Source organism: Microcaecilia unicolor, chromosome 1, assembly GCF_901765095.1.
Source record: "Microcaecilia unicolor chromosome 1, aMicUni1.1, whole genome shotgun sequence".
Classification (NCBI taxonomy): Eukaryota; Metazoa; Chordata; class Amphibia; order Gymnophiona; family Siphonopidae; genus Microcaecilia; species Microcaecilia unicolor.
Window position 1 is genome coordinate 315,321,085 of NC_044031.1, and position 16,675 is coordinate 315,337,759.

The 16,675-nt window shown below is 40.6% G+C and overlaps 1 protein-coding gene across 1 annotated transcript in view; it reads left to right on the forward strand.

Moving 5' to 3' along the window:
- SLC22A23 (solute carrier family 22 member 23) overlaps positions 1–16,675 on the forward strand; it is a 411,540-nt gene that overhangs the window by 51,245 nt on the left and 343,620 nt on the right. The gene's annotated exons all lie outside the window — the stretch shown is intronic.

Below are 16,675 nucleotides of genomic sequence, written 5' to 3' on the forward strand. Positions count from 1 at the left end.
AAACATTTAGTATGTGTTATATAGTTATATAGGAGTGGAGGAGTGGCCTAGTGGTTAGGGTGGTGGACTTTGGTCCTGGGGAACTGAGGAACTGAGTTCGATTCCCACTTCAGGCACAGGCAGCTCCTTGTGACTCTGGGCAAGTCACTTAACCCTCCATTGCCCCATGTGAGCCGCATTGAGCCTGCCATGAGTGGGAAAGCGCAGGGTACAAATGTAACAAAAAAAAAAAAAAAATAAATAGTTGCTTGGGAAAGTTGTTTGATGCAATTGATGCAGCTATATTTGAATTGATTTACCTAGTTTATTGAAAAAATAAATAAAAAGAATGCACCCTATTTCTGGTTAGGAAATGTGCTTTGTGAAAGAGAGTGTACTACCAGCAATATTGCTCTTGTAATTAAAAAGAAATTTGGGAGAAAAAAAATGAACAAAACCTATATAAGATACAGGAAGTGATACAAAATGAAAAGTTTTGGGCTGCACAGCTTGTACCTGTTGATGCTAGCTTGACTGATTTAGCAACAACATGGATCTTATAGCTTTCCTCAATTAACTGACTGTAGCAAGCCATGTCTTAGAGTTCTAGAAGAATCATCCTCCTTGGTGGTGTATAATGGGATTTGGAAAATTTGTGTCGAAAAAGCAGAGGTTTGCCCCACATAGTTTGAAAATTTTGTTGAATTTGTTTTTGGAGACACACTGTTCATTAGGGCTATATGTTGTAATTCATGTGTACACTGATCCAGGAGTAGGAGGGGTTCTATAAAGTGCGCCCTCTGTATGGATCTTAAATGTATTAAGACCGTGATGTCCAGAGCAATGAACCCTGACACATTGGTTAGATCTTGCTCATGGAATTGGACCCTCCTTTTCCCTTTTATTTTAAGCTGGTTTGCACATAGATTGGGAATTTTTCGTACCAGATTCTCTCTCTCTTTTTTTTTTTTTTTTTTTTTTTTTTTCTTGATCTTTGAAAATGAGGTCCCATCTTGAAGCAGTATGACAAATTCATTATTAGCTCATAATTTTAGAAAGGATTTTTCACGTGTAAAATTACCACAGGGGTTACATGCATAAAAGTATGTGTTGGAGCCAAGAAGGTGTGCAACTTTGTGACCTGCATGTGGGTGTATTCAAGGGGGGGAATTTAGGTGGGGCACATGGTTTATAGAATATGCATGTATACATGTGCTTCATTAATCAGCATTTTACACACAGGCTGAGTTGTAATCATTTTTTTTTCTTTTTACTCTTGTCCTTACTAGAACTGCAAACATGGCTACCACTGTGGGGAATCAGAGGTTTCCAGAGGCCAGACATGGCATTTGACCACATATTCCTAGCTTATTTTCCCAAGTAAATGCTGTTGAAACTTCTTTGCTGCTGCTCCAACCTACACAAGTGCAAAATACAAAACAAACAAACAAAAAAACCCCCAAACTTTTGCCCTATATAACTAAATGATTTGAAGCTTTTGAGAAGTTGCACAAAATAAGAATGGCCATACTGATCAGACGAAAGGTTCATGCAGCCCAGCATCTTGTCTGATGGTAGCCAGTCTGTCACAAATACCCATCAGGATCTCAAAGTGTAGATCATTCTTTGCTTACACCCAAAGATAAGCAGCGAGTTTCCAAAACCTGGCTGACTAATAAATAGCTTTTGGACTTTCCTTCTCGGAATGTATCTGAACTCCAATGAAATGCAGTTATGTTTTCCACATCTTCCAGCTTCAAATTCTACAGCTTTGTTATGTGGGTGAAAGATACTTTTCTTCAATTCATTTTAATTCTGCTACATGTTAATTTCATAATATATCCCAGTTCTAGTATTTGTTTTCTCTTAACTCGATCTACCGTACTCATGTTTTCATATCCCCTTTCAATAGTCTTCCTCAAGTTGAAGGCCGTTCTTCATAGGAGAGTTGTTCTATCCCCTTTATCATTTGTTGCCTTTCTCTGAAACTTTTCTAGTTTCACTATCTTTTGAGTTGATCCAGTACAAGGAGGTTAGGTTGAGAATGGAGATGGCATGAACCTATCTAGCTCATTATGTGGGCTGGATCAAGTAGGTGGAGCTTGCTGGTATTTTAGTTCACCCAAAACAATAGCAAAAGCTATTGAAAATAATAGCAAAAGATTATTAGAAATAACAGACTGACTATGCATGGTTACAAAGTCTAAAGCTGTTCCAGTTGGATAGGCAGTGCCTTAAAAGGAGGAGGAGGATAATTTTTACTTATTTGACAGCTTTATTTATTTGAAAGCTTCCCCATATCTAGATATATAAATGTGGGATACAAATGCAATAAATAAAATATATATTATGAAATAAAATTGAATGCCACTAAAAGCGCTTAAATTATTGTAGCTGGTAGAAACAGCAGTAATAAACTCTGTATTTTGTGTTATTTGTCTCTATACTGTTCTATAGAATACAGCAAATTTAAGTGAGGATATCCTGTTTATTGATAGGTTCATCTTAACTGTTGTAATCTGCCTTGGGAAGCTTGTTGTTATAAAGATGGATTATATTGTAATTAAATGCAGAAAGTGTTTCCTATCAGTTTGTGATCCCTATCTTTGTTACCTTTTTCAGAGAGCAAGGAATTCCATTGTGAATATTTTGAGTGGACCCTCTACACAGTTGTAATCTTAAACCTCAGTTTGGATTGTTTTTGCAGAATTGTTTGGGTGGGGTTGGATTGGGGAGTGGGGCTCGGAATAACTAAGTATTTGGTAGATGGAGGGTTTGGAGGTGAGAAGGAGAGATTTCACTTATTATATAGTGATGAGAAATATGGGAGCATAGGTTTAGTCCGGTGTTTGAAATTTAAGGGGAATTAATAATAGGGAAAGGGGGGAGGGAGTGGTAGATTTGCAAGTTCTGAGCTACTTTGTTACCTCTTTGCTTTACTTATGTCTTGGCCCACCTTTTACGTTGCTCAGTCTGGAGCTGAGGGTTCTTGGTTTTCTTTATCTTTAAGCTACTTACCAGTTTGGGTGGTGGGTTGGGGGGGGGGGGGGTGTATATTGGACAGTATTATGTTGTAGGTGTTCTAGAGGGCTGTAAGAGTCTAAGTCCTTCAGTGGTGGAGTCTGGATTGTATAGGGTATTCTTCTGACAGGAAGATGGGAGGGATTAAAGGATGAAAATATTGCATAACCTCTGTTTTTTTTTGTTATGTTGTACTTTACAAAGGTTTATATAGAGGTGTATTTTCAAAACACTTAGACTTACAGAGTTACATAGGGGCTCATTTTCAAAGCACTTAGACTTACAAAGTTCCATAGGTTACTGTAAAACTTTGTAAGTGCTTTGAAAATATGCTTCACAGTAACCTATGGAATTTGTAAAAATAAGCTCCATAATCCTTTCAAGAAAGTCAGTTAACTGTTTAACTTATTAGTGGAACATAACCACAAAGGCATGGTATGGTCACATTTTCAATATGGTAATACTAGAGCCCAGCTAAGGAACAAGTTAGTCTTCACTGGACCAAACTTGCTTTCCTTGTGCCATCACCATCCAGCTGGGTAGGCAGTACCTTACAAGGTAAAGGATAAGGGATTTTATTTTTTGACATTTATATCCCACATTATCACAAGCAAACTCGGGTTCAGTGTGGTTTACATTTGAAAATACAATGAGAAAGAATAATAGAATTCACTAAAATCATGGGAGCAAAGTTGAGATTAGCATATATACCCAACTGGGTATTTGTCTGTCCTATAATGCTGCATGTTTAGAAAACATAGCCATATGTATAGACAGTTATTCAAACATTATCACATGGTCACAGGCAGCTATACACACACTTCAAAAGTAATCAATAACTTCTACAGAGTACATCCAAAGCTTCCTCATTTCCATCTTCTAAAATTCTAGACAGCAGATGTATAGATCAGTAGGACCCAAAGCAGTCCAAAACAAGTAAACTCAGAAACAGCACAGTTTATACCTAATTTTCAACCACCCTTAGGATTTGCCTTTTGGGTTTAAAAAGCAATACCATGTGCACATAATGTCTGGATAAATGAATTAAAACAAAGTTTAAAGCAAATGCCCATAATATGTAATACTTAGAAGCAATAATGAAACAGTGATGGAATATTCACATAGCAGGTAGCCAACAGATTTCCTTTCCACTAAGTGTTAATTAATTTTGTATGAACATGGCAGCTAATAGTGTGCTGAACTGGACAGTGTTGGCACATTTATTTTTATTTTAGTTACATTTGTATCCCGCGCTTTCCCACTCATGGCAGGCTCAATGCGGCTTACGTATACAGGTACTTATTTGTACCTGGGGCAATGGAGGCATTAATCTTTAGATCCAACGTTTCCTCTGAACCTATTTCAGAAAGCATTACCCCGCAACTGGAAATCGCCTCAATCAAACTATATAGCCCTACGTGATGCGATCACCTGACATGTATTCTATTTTACAGACCCCCCTGCAACTGGAACCACAACCCACTCTACCTCTATGGACTTCATATCTAACTCGTGCATCAACGACCCCAATGTAATTTTAGACTGACTCTGGACAGAACCTCTGCATGAAGGAAGCTCTTCCCTCATCATTCATTCAATACCTGTCTGTGAAATAGTAGTAATAAAAAAGAAATAGCAAGTGCATTTTTATAATGTACTACTGCATTCCACATACCATATTTTTCCTTTGATGTACGCACTGGAAAAAAAGATGTTAAATGCTCCCAGGTTTCAACCTAATTAAGGTTTAAAAAAAACTTATAAATAGTAACCCTGATTGTAGATCATCTGATTCTCATAACATCTCTGCACAAATACAGGGAGTCCCTATAACCAGCCCCTCCAAATAAGACAATGATTACAATTTAGAACGATAAAACCAATGCTTCTTCTGTGTACATCGTATGCTGCACAAACCGGCATATTTGAAAATATAAGTGAGATCAAATAAAAATGCTAACCAACAAAGAATGACAACATGGATGCAGCAGCTCAGTTTCTTGGCTTTGTTTTGGGTATACTGGAGGGTAATGGGAAGGGGAGATTCACCTCCTTGGCTTCAATTTATTGACTTCATGCTGTCTTCTGTCTCAGTCTAACCTCTTTGATCCAGTATGTCAAGTGATATAGCAATTTGCACCTAAGAGCTGCTTCTTCCTAATTTCGTATACCATTAAACATGAAGTAAGGTAGAGCAGTGCACAGAAGTATGAGCATATGTATCCTGGGAAAGAAGTGGATGAAACTGATGTGTTATTATGTCTTGCTTTGTTTAGGATTAGTACAAATCCCTGGAGGTATGTGACTCATAATTTTATATTCTCTTTCTGAGACACTTAATTCTCATATGAAACCTCTGCTAAACTCCTTTTGTGAATTTCTTCATAAAGACGATTAATAAATCCCAATAAATAAATGTCATGATAAACGTGCAAACCAGTTTTCTGTTAGTTTCATTTATCTTTTGCTTTAGAAGAAAGTGCACTTGGAGAACTAGAGAGATCCCGTTGCCAGGGTAGGATGAGCAGCTGCCTGGAGTGCCATGCAACAAGGAGTGCTGCTGGGAACCCCATGCAGGGTCAAATGAGAAAGAAGGGGGAGAGAGAATTTAAGTGAGTTGGAAGAGGACCCCACCCAGTCCCATTCTTGATATCAATATAAGATAGTCTCAAAGGAGCTCACAGCCTCTCCTATATTGCCATTGCTGCTGCTTCTGCTGACCTCTCTGGGCCATCACTACTGCCTTTGCAAAAGTAAAAAGTGGAGAATGAGGTTGCAAGCAGCCCCTTATTGGGTGAGTGGGGGAAGGGTGTGCATCATCTCCTCAGGTACTGGGAAGGGGGTGCCATATATGTTAGTGTAGCAGAGTGTACCTGCCCCATAGCTCGGCCTCTCCTAACTACAGAACAGAATCAGATTCAGGCCAAACAGGGGCATGTCTGGGCAGGATTTGATTGCTTTCAAGTTTGCACTGTCTCTGAATTTGAATCTGAATTACAGCAGGTATCTCTACACAGTAGATGACTTGGTTTCCTATTTGTGTTGCATATGCTTCAGACAGGCCTGTGTGTGTGAGATTTAGAGCTGGTATACAGTTTTTTTTATTGTGAAGCTACTTTCTCATCTGTAATTGCATACTTTTAGGTATTCTTTGATAGTTGGAGAATCCCTTTGATGCTGCCAGTTTCAGTCCACATGCGTTCTTTATGTCAGGAAATTGCCACATGCAAGATGATGACATGAATGGAATTCAGCACTCATTTACAGCTTTCAGTGAGAGAGGTGAAGCAGCCAGTTTGCTCCCTCCTGCTGCTGCTGCTTCCCTACTTGTACCTTTCCTGAATCCCTCTGTTTCTTGAAATCATTAATCAGATAATCGAAACAATTAGATAATTGAAACATTCATTAACACTACAAGACATTAAAATTAATATTATGTGCATTTTCTTTTTGATGTGTCTACTAGTCGGATCAGATCCAAGAACGTTTCTGGCATTTTGCTTGTTAATGAATTCCAAATCTGTGTTGGATAACTAACTATAACGCTGTTATTAGTTGCTTATTCTCATGTATTATTTAGATTTCCATATGAATTATGTACAAAAACAGCTGAGAGCTGGGTGTGATGGCAAATGGCAGAAGAATTATTGAGTGCATAATGACAGGAATGGCTAGCAGGCAAAAGGAGTTGATGGTACCTTTGGAAACGAGTAATATTGCAGTTTTTGAAATTGCATTCAGTTTACATTCTTTTGAGTGTGACAAGTTAGCCTAGAAGATGGCTACTAAAATGGTCTTTCTTATAAAGCTTATGTGAACGGACTTAAAGATCTGAACGTATACCTCCAACGTATACACAGGAAGCAGGCCACTCTGAAATGATGAGGGTGAAAGGGGGGATAGTTTCATGAGTAATTTAGGGAAATAATCTTTTTATAGAAATGGTGGTGGATTCATGGAATGGCCACCCAGTGCTGGTGGTGGAGGTGAGGACTGTATATGAATTCAGGAAAGCATGGGACAAGCATAGAGGATCTTTTTGAAGGGGAGGAAGATGTTGTAGAACTGAGCAGTTAGTGCAGATGGATGCTATTGTCTTTGTTTCCATGTTGTAAATACAAAGTATGTACTTCAGAATGTAATAATCAGTAAAAAGGAAAAAAATTAGATTGAGGTTGGTTGGGGAACAAAAAAATTACTTAGAGGTTTGATGTCCAAATTTTCTTGTGGCATCTACTTTGCATCTCGTCACTCAAAAGTATGAAGTAGGCGTGCTCCGTGTGTTGGCTTCCTGGTGTTTCCCTCGAAACATGAGTGTGCTGCTCCATGGAGAGTCAATGTTGCTTTTCCTGTGCAGTATATACAGTCTCCTTTGAACATCACTTTTGGTTAGCTGATTGATTGTAATATCTTGAGCAAAAATTTGGTTTCATTTCTGCATGGGAGGATAGAGGTCTATAAAATCCCAAGCAAAGTGGAAAGGACGGCTGAAGGGGAGATATGATAGAGGTCTGTAAAATAATGAGTGGAGTGGAACAGGTAGATGTGAATCGTTTGTTTATTCTTTCCAAAAATACTGTGACTAGAGGGCATGTGATGAAGCTACAAAGTAATAAATTTAAAGCAAAATGGAAAAACATTTTCTTCACTCAATGTGTAGTTAAACTCTGGAATTCGTTGCCAGAGAATGTGGTAAAGGCAGTTAGCTTAGCGGGGTTTAAAAAAGGTTTGGATGCCTTCCTAAAGGAAAAGTCCATAAGCCATTATTAAAATGTCTTGGGGAAAATCCACTGCTTATTTCTGGGATAAGCAGCATAAATGTATTGAACTTTTTTGGGATCTTGCCAGGCATTTGTGACCTGGATTGGCCACTGTTGGAAACAGAATGCTGGGCTTGGTGGACCTTTGGTCTGTTCCAGTGTGGCAATACTTATCTACTTACATAGGTAAACGCAAATTATTTACTCTTCCAGAAAGTACAAAGACTAGAATATGTGCCATGAAGTCCCATGTGGGATCTCTTAGGGAGAGGAAGAGAGAGCAGATGATATGGATAGGCAGACTGGGTAGGCCATATGGCCTTTTGTCTGCTGTCATTTTCTCTGTTTCTATTTAAAACAAATAAGAGAAAATATCTTTTAAAACTCGATGCATACTTGAGCTCTGGAGCTCATTGCCAGAGGATATTTTTATTTATTTATTTATTTGTAGCATTTGTATCCCACATTTTCCCACTGATTTGCAGGCTCAATGTGGCTTACATTTGCCGTAATGGCAGTTGCCATTTCCGGGTAGCAGAGTTACAAAGGCATTGCATTAAGGTGCATACATACATGGTAAAGAAGAATACGTTATGTTATAGCATATAAGTTCCTGAATGTTAGATAGGATTATAACATACAGTGGTGGAAATAAGTATTTGATCCCTTGCTGATTTTGTAAGTTTGCCCACTGACAAAGACATGAGCAGCCCATAATTAAAGGGTAGGTTATTGGTAACAGTGAGAGATAGCACATCACAAATTAAATCCGGAAAATCACATTGTGGAAAGTATATGAATTTATTTGCATTCTGCAGAGGGAAATAAGTATTTGATCTCCCACCAACCAGTAAGAGATCTGGCCCCTACAGACCAGGTAGATGCTCCAAATCAACTCGTTACCTGCATGACAGACAGCTGTCGGCAATGGTCACCTGTATGAAAGACACCTGTCCACAGACTCAGTGAATCAGTCAGACTCTAACCTCTACAAAATGGCCAAGAGCAAGGAGCTGTCTAAGGATGTCAGGGACAAGATCATACACCTGCACAAGGCTGGAATGGGCTACAAAACCATCAGTAAGACGCTGGGCGAGAAGGAGACAACTGTTGGTGCCATAGTAAGAAAATGGAAGAAGTACAAAATGACTGTCAATCGACAAAGATCTGGGGCTCCACGCAAAATCTCACCTCGTGGGGTATCCTTGATCATGAGGAAGGTTAGAAATCAGCCTACAACTACAAGGGGGGAACTTGTCAATGATCTCAAGGCAGCTGGGACCACTGTCACCACGAAAACCATTGGTAACACATTACGACATAACGGATTGCAATCCTGCAGTGCCCGCAAGGTCCCCCTGCTCCGGAAGGCACATGTGACGGCCCGTCTGAAGTTTGCCAGTGAACACCTGGATGATGCCGAGAGTGATTGGGAGAAGGTGCTGTGGTCAGATGAGACAAAAATTGAGCTCTTTGGCATGAACTCAACTCGCCGTGTTTGGAGGAAGAGAAATGCTGCCTATGACCCAAAGAACACCGTCCCCACTGTCAAGCATGGAGGTGGAAATGTTATGTTTTGGGGGTGTTTCTCTGCTAAGGGCACAGGACTACTTCACCGCATCAATGGGAGAATGGATGGGGCCATGTACCGTACAATTCTGAGTGACAACCTCCTTCCCTCCGCCAGGGCCTTAAAAATGGGTCGTGGCTGGGTCTTCCAGCACGACAATGACCCAAAACATACAGCCAAGGCAACAAAGGAGTGGCTCAGGAAGAAGCACATTAGGGTCATGGAGTGGCCTAGCCAGTCACCAGACCTTAATCCCATTGAAAACTTATGGAGGGAGCTGAAGCTGCGAGTTGCCAAGCGACAGCCCAGAACTCTTAATGATTTAGAGATGATCTGCAAAGAGGAGTGGACCAAAATTCCTCCTGACATGTGTGCAAACCTCATCATCAACTACAGAAGACGTCTGACCGCTGTGCTTGCCAACAAGGGTTTTGCCACCAAGTATTAGGTCTTGTTTGCCAGAGGGATTAAATACTTATTTCCCTCTGCAGAATGCAAATAAATTCATATACTTTCCACAATGTGATTTTCCGGATTTAATTTGTGATGTGCTATCTCTCACTGTTACTAATAACCTACCCTTCAATTATGGGCTGCTCATGTCTTTGTCAGTGGGCAAACTTACAAAATCAGCAAGGGATCAAATACTTATTTCCACCACTGTACATTAGGTCATCAACTATAGATAGACCTTATTTGACATAAGGATTAAAGTGATAGTGCTTGATCATTATTAATGGTTAAAAACAATGTTTGGACAAATTCCTGGAGATAAAGTCCATAAACTGTTATTAAAGGTTGACCTTTAGAAAGCCACTGTGTATCCCTGGGGCTAGGTAGCATGGAATGTTGCTACTTTTTTGGATCCTGACCTGAATTTGCCACTTTTAGAAACAAGATACTAGGCATGATGGACCTTTCGTCTGAGCCAGTATGGCAACTCTTATATTCTTTGATATAATTGTCTGACTGAGAAGAAAAACAAGTCAGTTGACATTATCTCCTTCCTAATGCACAGTACAACAATCGTTGGCATACATGATGTTAGAGCAGAATTTCTGTAGAAGGCCTTATTGATTCCCCCCCTTCCCCTCTTATGCATAGAAGTGGAAAAATCCTTTTTGATTAAGGCCCCTATATCTTTTTAAAGCTGCACATTACAGCCAATCAGCTACATTTAACTGAGTAATTATATTCTTGCTATGACCAAATAATGCTTAATTATGTGTTTAATAAAGTAGAAACTTTTATGCATATAGATGAGCTGGGAAAAATAAAGATGGCAGGAGAGACTAATTTGGGTATGATGGCTTTTTTTGAAAATCATGGACCATGTGATGAGTCACAAGATCAAACCAACTTTTTTCATGATCAATTTGCAATATTTTACTCTGGGAGACTTTAAAAATAATGGAAAAAATGCAGTCCTAGTAGAGAGAATAGGATGGTTTCCTTGAAACCACATGCATTCAGTGATTGTATAAGTATTGCGTAGATTTGTCTTTATATCCTATTTACTTTGTTACCCTGGGAAAACAAAAACACTCCATGTACTTTCCCTATTATAAAACCTGTTAGATTTGACGGGTAAACAGTGATAACCAGGTATCACTGATGCTCTCAAATTTCTGATGTAGCCTTAAATCTACTTCTGTGTCCGATGCCACTCCAAATCCATTAATTCAGTTTAATTTGTGTGTACATGGTTTAATTTGTGTGTACATGGTTTCTGTTAAGTTATGTGCCATAGGACCAAAATCATTTTTCCAAAGAAGCACATGGGCTATGAGAATGTAGCCACTTTCCTAACATAGAAACATCCAGAATATGATGGCAGGTACATGCTGCAAGGCCCATTTATAATATGTGCATTTTACTTTCCTATTGCAGTATTGTAAGACTCTGAGATCTTATTTTAGTTGCATTTGTACCCCGCTCTTTCCCACTCATGGCAGGCTCAATGTGGCTTACATGGGGCAATGGAGGGTTAAGTGACTTGCCCAGAGTCACAAGGAGCTGCCTGTGCCTGAAGTGGGAATTGAACTCAGTTCCTCAGTTCCCCAGGACCAAAGTCCACCACCCTAACCACTAGGCTTTACCCTCCACTTCCTCTCATCATCTCATTACTGTAATATAATATATTGTTTGAAATAGCTTTTGAGAAAACTTAGAACCATCTAGAATACTGCGATTCGCCTTATTTGTGGTTTACGCAGATTAGATACAATCTCCCTATGCTGTAAAAGACTCCATTAACTGCCCTTGTAAACTACGGTCTTTTTAAAGCTCTGCTGTCTTGCCTATAAGATATTGTGAGGAATTGCTCCTAGCTAGTTATATGTATTCCATGATTAACATACCGAACTCTTAGTATGATACTCAAAATAATTTAAATCTGTCTGGTCCCTCTTATAGTGGCCAATGCTTAAAGACCTATTTTTCAGTTTTATTCTCTTATCAGGCCTCTCAAGCCAATGTTGGTGAAAATTCAGTCACATTACTTAGCCTTTCTTAAGTTCTTAAACAAATCTATTTAGAAAATTTGTGCTTTCTAATTAGCTACTGATGTTTTCTTTATTTTATGTTAACTGACTTTATTGTGAGCTCCCTGTCATGTAGACCATTTTTATTTTAAATTGTAATCCACTCCAAACCTATTCCAAGGTGTTGAGGGGAATAGAACATAACGTAATCTCTGTGCTTGCTTGTGTTCCAATACTAGTTTTGCCCTCACCACCATTTTTGTGACAAAATATTTCTTTTGTCTGTACCCTCTAAACCTTCTAAAATGAACACTGGCTCTTGAATTTCCTTTCTGCTAGAAACATTTCTTTTATGCATTATACTTTCTGGTATTTGAATATGTATCCTATCTTTGCATTCTTTACACTGCTAAATCTTTTTCAGTAGCCCAGTTCACAAAGCTTCCCTCATAGATGACACTAGGGCTGTAGAGTCGTACACCAAACTTTCAACTCTGACTCCTCTATTTTTCTATTGTCCAGCGCCAACTCTAACTGATATTAGGCTTTAAATTTTTTGTTCTGGATCTAAAGTACTGCTAAATATATGTCTAGATCCAGGAAAACAATATGTATGTATCATATTAAAGTTTTTTTTTTTTATTTTGAAGCTGGAGTTGGTACTTTTTACCAACTCTGACTCCACAGCCCTGGATAACACAATACCATTACTTGAGCTGTACCAGCACATCACACAGGAACTTGCAGATAGTCGTATGAGAGCACTGAGGGCACTTTATTCCTCTGAATGTAGTTTACATAATTCAAAGCAAAAAAAAAAAAAAAAAGTGACCTGGAATGCTACATCAGTGATGTAAACCTTCACAGCCACATAACACATTATCGAGGATAAATGACCATGCCATTTAATGATCTCAGGGGACATAAAAGAGCATAATAGATAATTTCAGTTGTATTGCATTAAGTTGATCAAACATCTTGAAGCAAACACAGAAGGACTTTGGCTCTTTAGCCCGTTTTGGACATTTGCCCTTTGAACTATAAAGTATTACTATCACAGTCATGAGCCGATGCTCAAAATGTTATGTCAGTGCTAGAGACGATTAGAATCGGCATTAGTGCAGAATGCTCAGAGGGCTCTAGTGTGGGAGACTATGAGGCATATTTTCAAAGCACTTTGGGAGGCTAAGTTCCATAGGTTTCTATGGAACTTTGGGAGGCTAAGTGCTTTGAAAATGAGCCTCTATGTGCCTTCCAAAGATGAGTGCAAATAGCATGCAGTCAAACCGGATATTAATGAGGTAACTTTCTATTCTCTCCCTTGAGTCAGAGTAAACCCGAAAGTGAAAGTACACATTGGCGCCTGCTTCCTGCGCTTAAATATAAACCTTTCAAGTAAAAAAAAAAAAAAAAAATTTTTTTAAAGGTGAAACTTATACTTAAAGACACAGAAAACAGGTGCTTATGTGTGCTACACTTTTGGGTTTGCCTGGTGTATGTGCAAAAGAGCTGAGCTTACCGCAAAACTCTAATGTGCATATGCACCAGTCACATTCCCCCCTTGCTTTTGCTTGTACAGCGCACATATAATTTGAATACCATTTCCTTTGAGCATTGGCGAGCTAATTTTCTGCGCTGTTCCGGCGGTATTGGTTCTGAGCTGTTGGCTTTATCGCAGGAGTTCTGAGCATTTGGGCCATCATTTTGGTGAACTCCTCGCCCTCTACCCCCTTGTTAATCTCTAAGAGCATGTGGGTGTGACCAGAAGGGGAGGTGTGAGGGGCAGTATGAATGGATTGATTCACAAGCTGTTATGTTTTTACTCTGCGGTTGGTTCTCCCATAGAATTGTATTGGGCCATATTTTTTGTGACTGTTTTTCTCTAGAACTCTCCACCCCAGTCCAATCTAGCACACTTTCAAACTTTCTTTTCCTGGTTATTCCCCTACACCATATGTGACCCTGTTAAATTCACCTTTTGGACATTTATTTGCCCCCAAACAGATTTTCAAGCCCCTGTGTGCTCATTATAGTAATGCCTAGACGATCCAAATCGGGACCCATGGGTGCAAGGCACTAAAGGGTGTCAGGCTAGATGGCACCTGACTCAGGATGCTAAATGTAGTGATGGGACAATGTTTGGGGGAAGGGAAAGAAATATAAAAATAGGGGGAATGAAGGCTTCTTGGTGCTGGATCCTAGTCAGGTCCCAACTGAGCTAGATCAAAAAGAAGCAGGAAAGCACTTTTGGCTCAAAAAGAGAGCAGAAGCTTTAACTGGAAACGCAGAATTTATCAACAAAATGAGAAAAGGCAAGAAAAACAATGTCCAAATAGGCAAGCAAAAAAAAATGACAAGGAAAAATAATTTTGGACTGGTGTCAGGTCTTTAGTATTTTTCTGTTGCTGGCAGTATTAATTTAATTTTCACATAGCACACTGTTAGTATTATCCTGCCCAAACTCTGGCAGAACAAGTGGGAACATCAAAAGACATTTTGGGGAGGAAAAGACTGAGTACAAAATATGGCTGCTAATGTAGCAGCGGGTTTATTCCTCCACACGCTGGCCCATGCCTAGCACTGCCCCCCTCATCACAACTCTAAACCAGTATGGCACAGAGTGCAAAACCATCCCACCTGCACTGCAAATGGTTCGAGAGAGAAGAAAGAAAAACAGGTGCTTCCAGCATTTGTCTAAGCCTCCCAAGAAAGAAACTACCATGTTGGGATCTTTCTGGCCTGTTCAGAAGTGACATGCGATGAGCCTTTCTTGTCATATTACTTCCATCTAGTTCATGAAGCATACGTTCCTCTCTTCAGTGCCAGCAAAGAGTACCATCCAAATGTCCCTGGAGTGGTGGCCTCATTTGGTTCACAGTCAGCCCTAGAACCTCCCCATCACTGCTACTTCCGAGGACATGCGACAGTTGCAATAAAACTGCACCTCCATTCTGAGTCTTTGCAGTTCTTCTGTGCCACCGATGGCCCTGCCAGTTTTGCTCATTAAAAAAAACAGGACAGAGCCAAAGGCTCTGCAGTTTTCTCTTTTCTCGCCACTACTGCATGCCCTCAGAAGTGGGGGGGGGGGGGGGGGGGGGGGGAGGAGGAGGGAAGGGAAGAAACATTGAGCTTGGCTGGGGGAAAAATAGTTCCTGGATCAGAGGTGGGAGAGAGAGACAATATGGTGGCTTGGGAAGGAAGTTGAATTCTGGACACTGGCGAGGTGGAATACAGTGTCAGAGAGGATATGCTGGCTTGGGGGAGAGGGGAAGAAAGAATAGGGACAAGTGGGTGTGGAATAAGTTGATGGAAGACTCATCTCCCCTTACGTCCCTACCCGTAACCTCCGCTCTCAAGACAAATCCCTCCTTTCAGTACCCTTCTCCACCACCGCCAACTCTAGGCTTCGCCCTTTCTGCCTCGCCTCACCCCATGCTTGGAACAAACTCCCTGAGCCCATACGCCGGGCCCCCTCCCTACCCATCTTCAAATCATTGCTCAAAGCCCACCTCTTCAATGTCGCCTTCGGCACCTAATCACTTCATCTCTTCTCAGGAAATCTCATCTACCCCAACTTGACATTTCGTCTTTTAGAATGTAAGCTCTTCTGAGCAGGGACCGTCCTTATTCATTAATTTGTACAGCGCTGCGTAACCCTTGTAGCGCTCTAGAAATGTTAAGTAGTAGTAGTAGTAAGATGCTGGAAATGGAGTGGGTAGGGAAAAGGGATAATCTGGCAAAGCTGGAAGTAGGTAGCCAGAGGATAGAAGCTTGACATGGGGTAGAAAGACAAGGAGATGCTAAACATAAGAAGGGGCAGGGACACAGGTATTCTGGACACATGGGGAGTTGGAAGACAAGAGCGATGCTGTACATAAGGGAAATAGAAAGATAAAGAGTAGATTCTGAAAGGAAGTGTGTGTGTGAGGGGTGGAGAGGAGATGCTTGTGTGACTCCTGATAGTTGGTATGCTAGTGTTGTTATGGTATAAGATTTGCTCTGTACCGGTAGGTCCTGAGTGACTTCTGTTGGATTTTGGTTTTACTGAGATGATACCAAGATCAGAATTTTTTAATACACTTCTTGGGAAAATGTCACAGTTCTACTCTGTACCCAGTATCCTCCGAGGACAAGCAGGCCTATTTATTCTCACAAGTGGGTAATGTGGCGCCGTATTGTCCGGTCCGGAGTTCCTAACAAGCTGAAAACAGAGCTTGATTGGCTGGTGAAGAGCATGTTGGAAGACGGTGCTTGGGAGTCCATGCTGAGAACTATTTGGGTGTTACAGCTAATAGGGTTCATTATAAACTACCCCAAGTCCTATCCTCACCCTGTCTGGCGATTGGCGTTCATTGGAGTACTGCTCAATATGCAGAAGGTTCGAGCCTTCCTCCCAGAACCAAGAGCAGACATTCTAGTTTCCCTTTTCTGCTGGAGTTTTATCGCCTGGGCCATAGCATCCACTGGTGGTCCCTCCAGTTCTTCTTGTGAGTCTATAGCTCACTCCTCTTCCTCCCCCCCAGCAGGGGTTCGGCATCTTCCCTCCTGAATCCCTCCCATGCTGGTCTACCTTATAGGTAGTCTTGTGTTGGCCCCTGGCAGTGGCAATATTCCACGTATGCTGCCTGCAGCCTGGTCTGAAGCTTCCCTTCTGACCTGTCCCACCCATGCAGAAACAGGAAGTGATGTCAGAGGAGGTGGGACAGGCCAGAGGGAAAGCTTCAGAGCAGGTCACAGACGGTGCATATGCAAAACAGCAGCTGCTGCTAGGGACCAACAGAAAACCACCTTTTAAGGTAGAGGGTGTTGATTTTTGCATTGCAGGTGGAGATAAAGATGCTGGATTGGGCTGAGGACGGGTG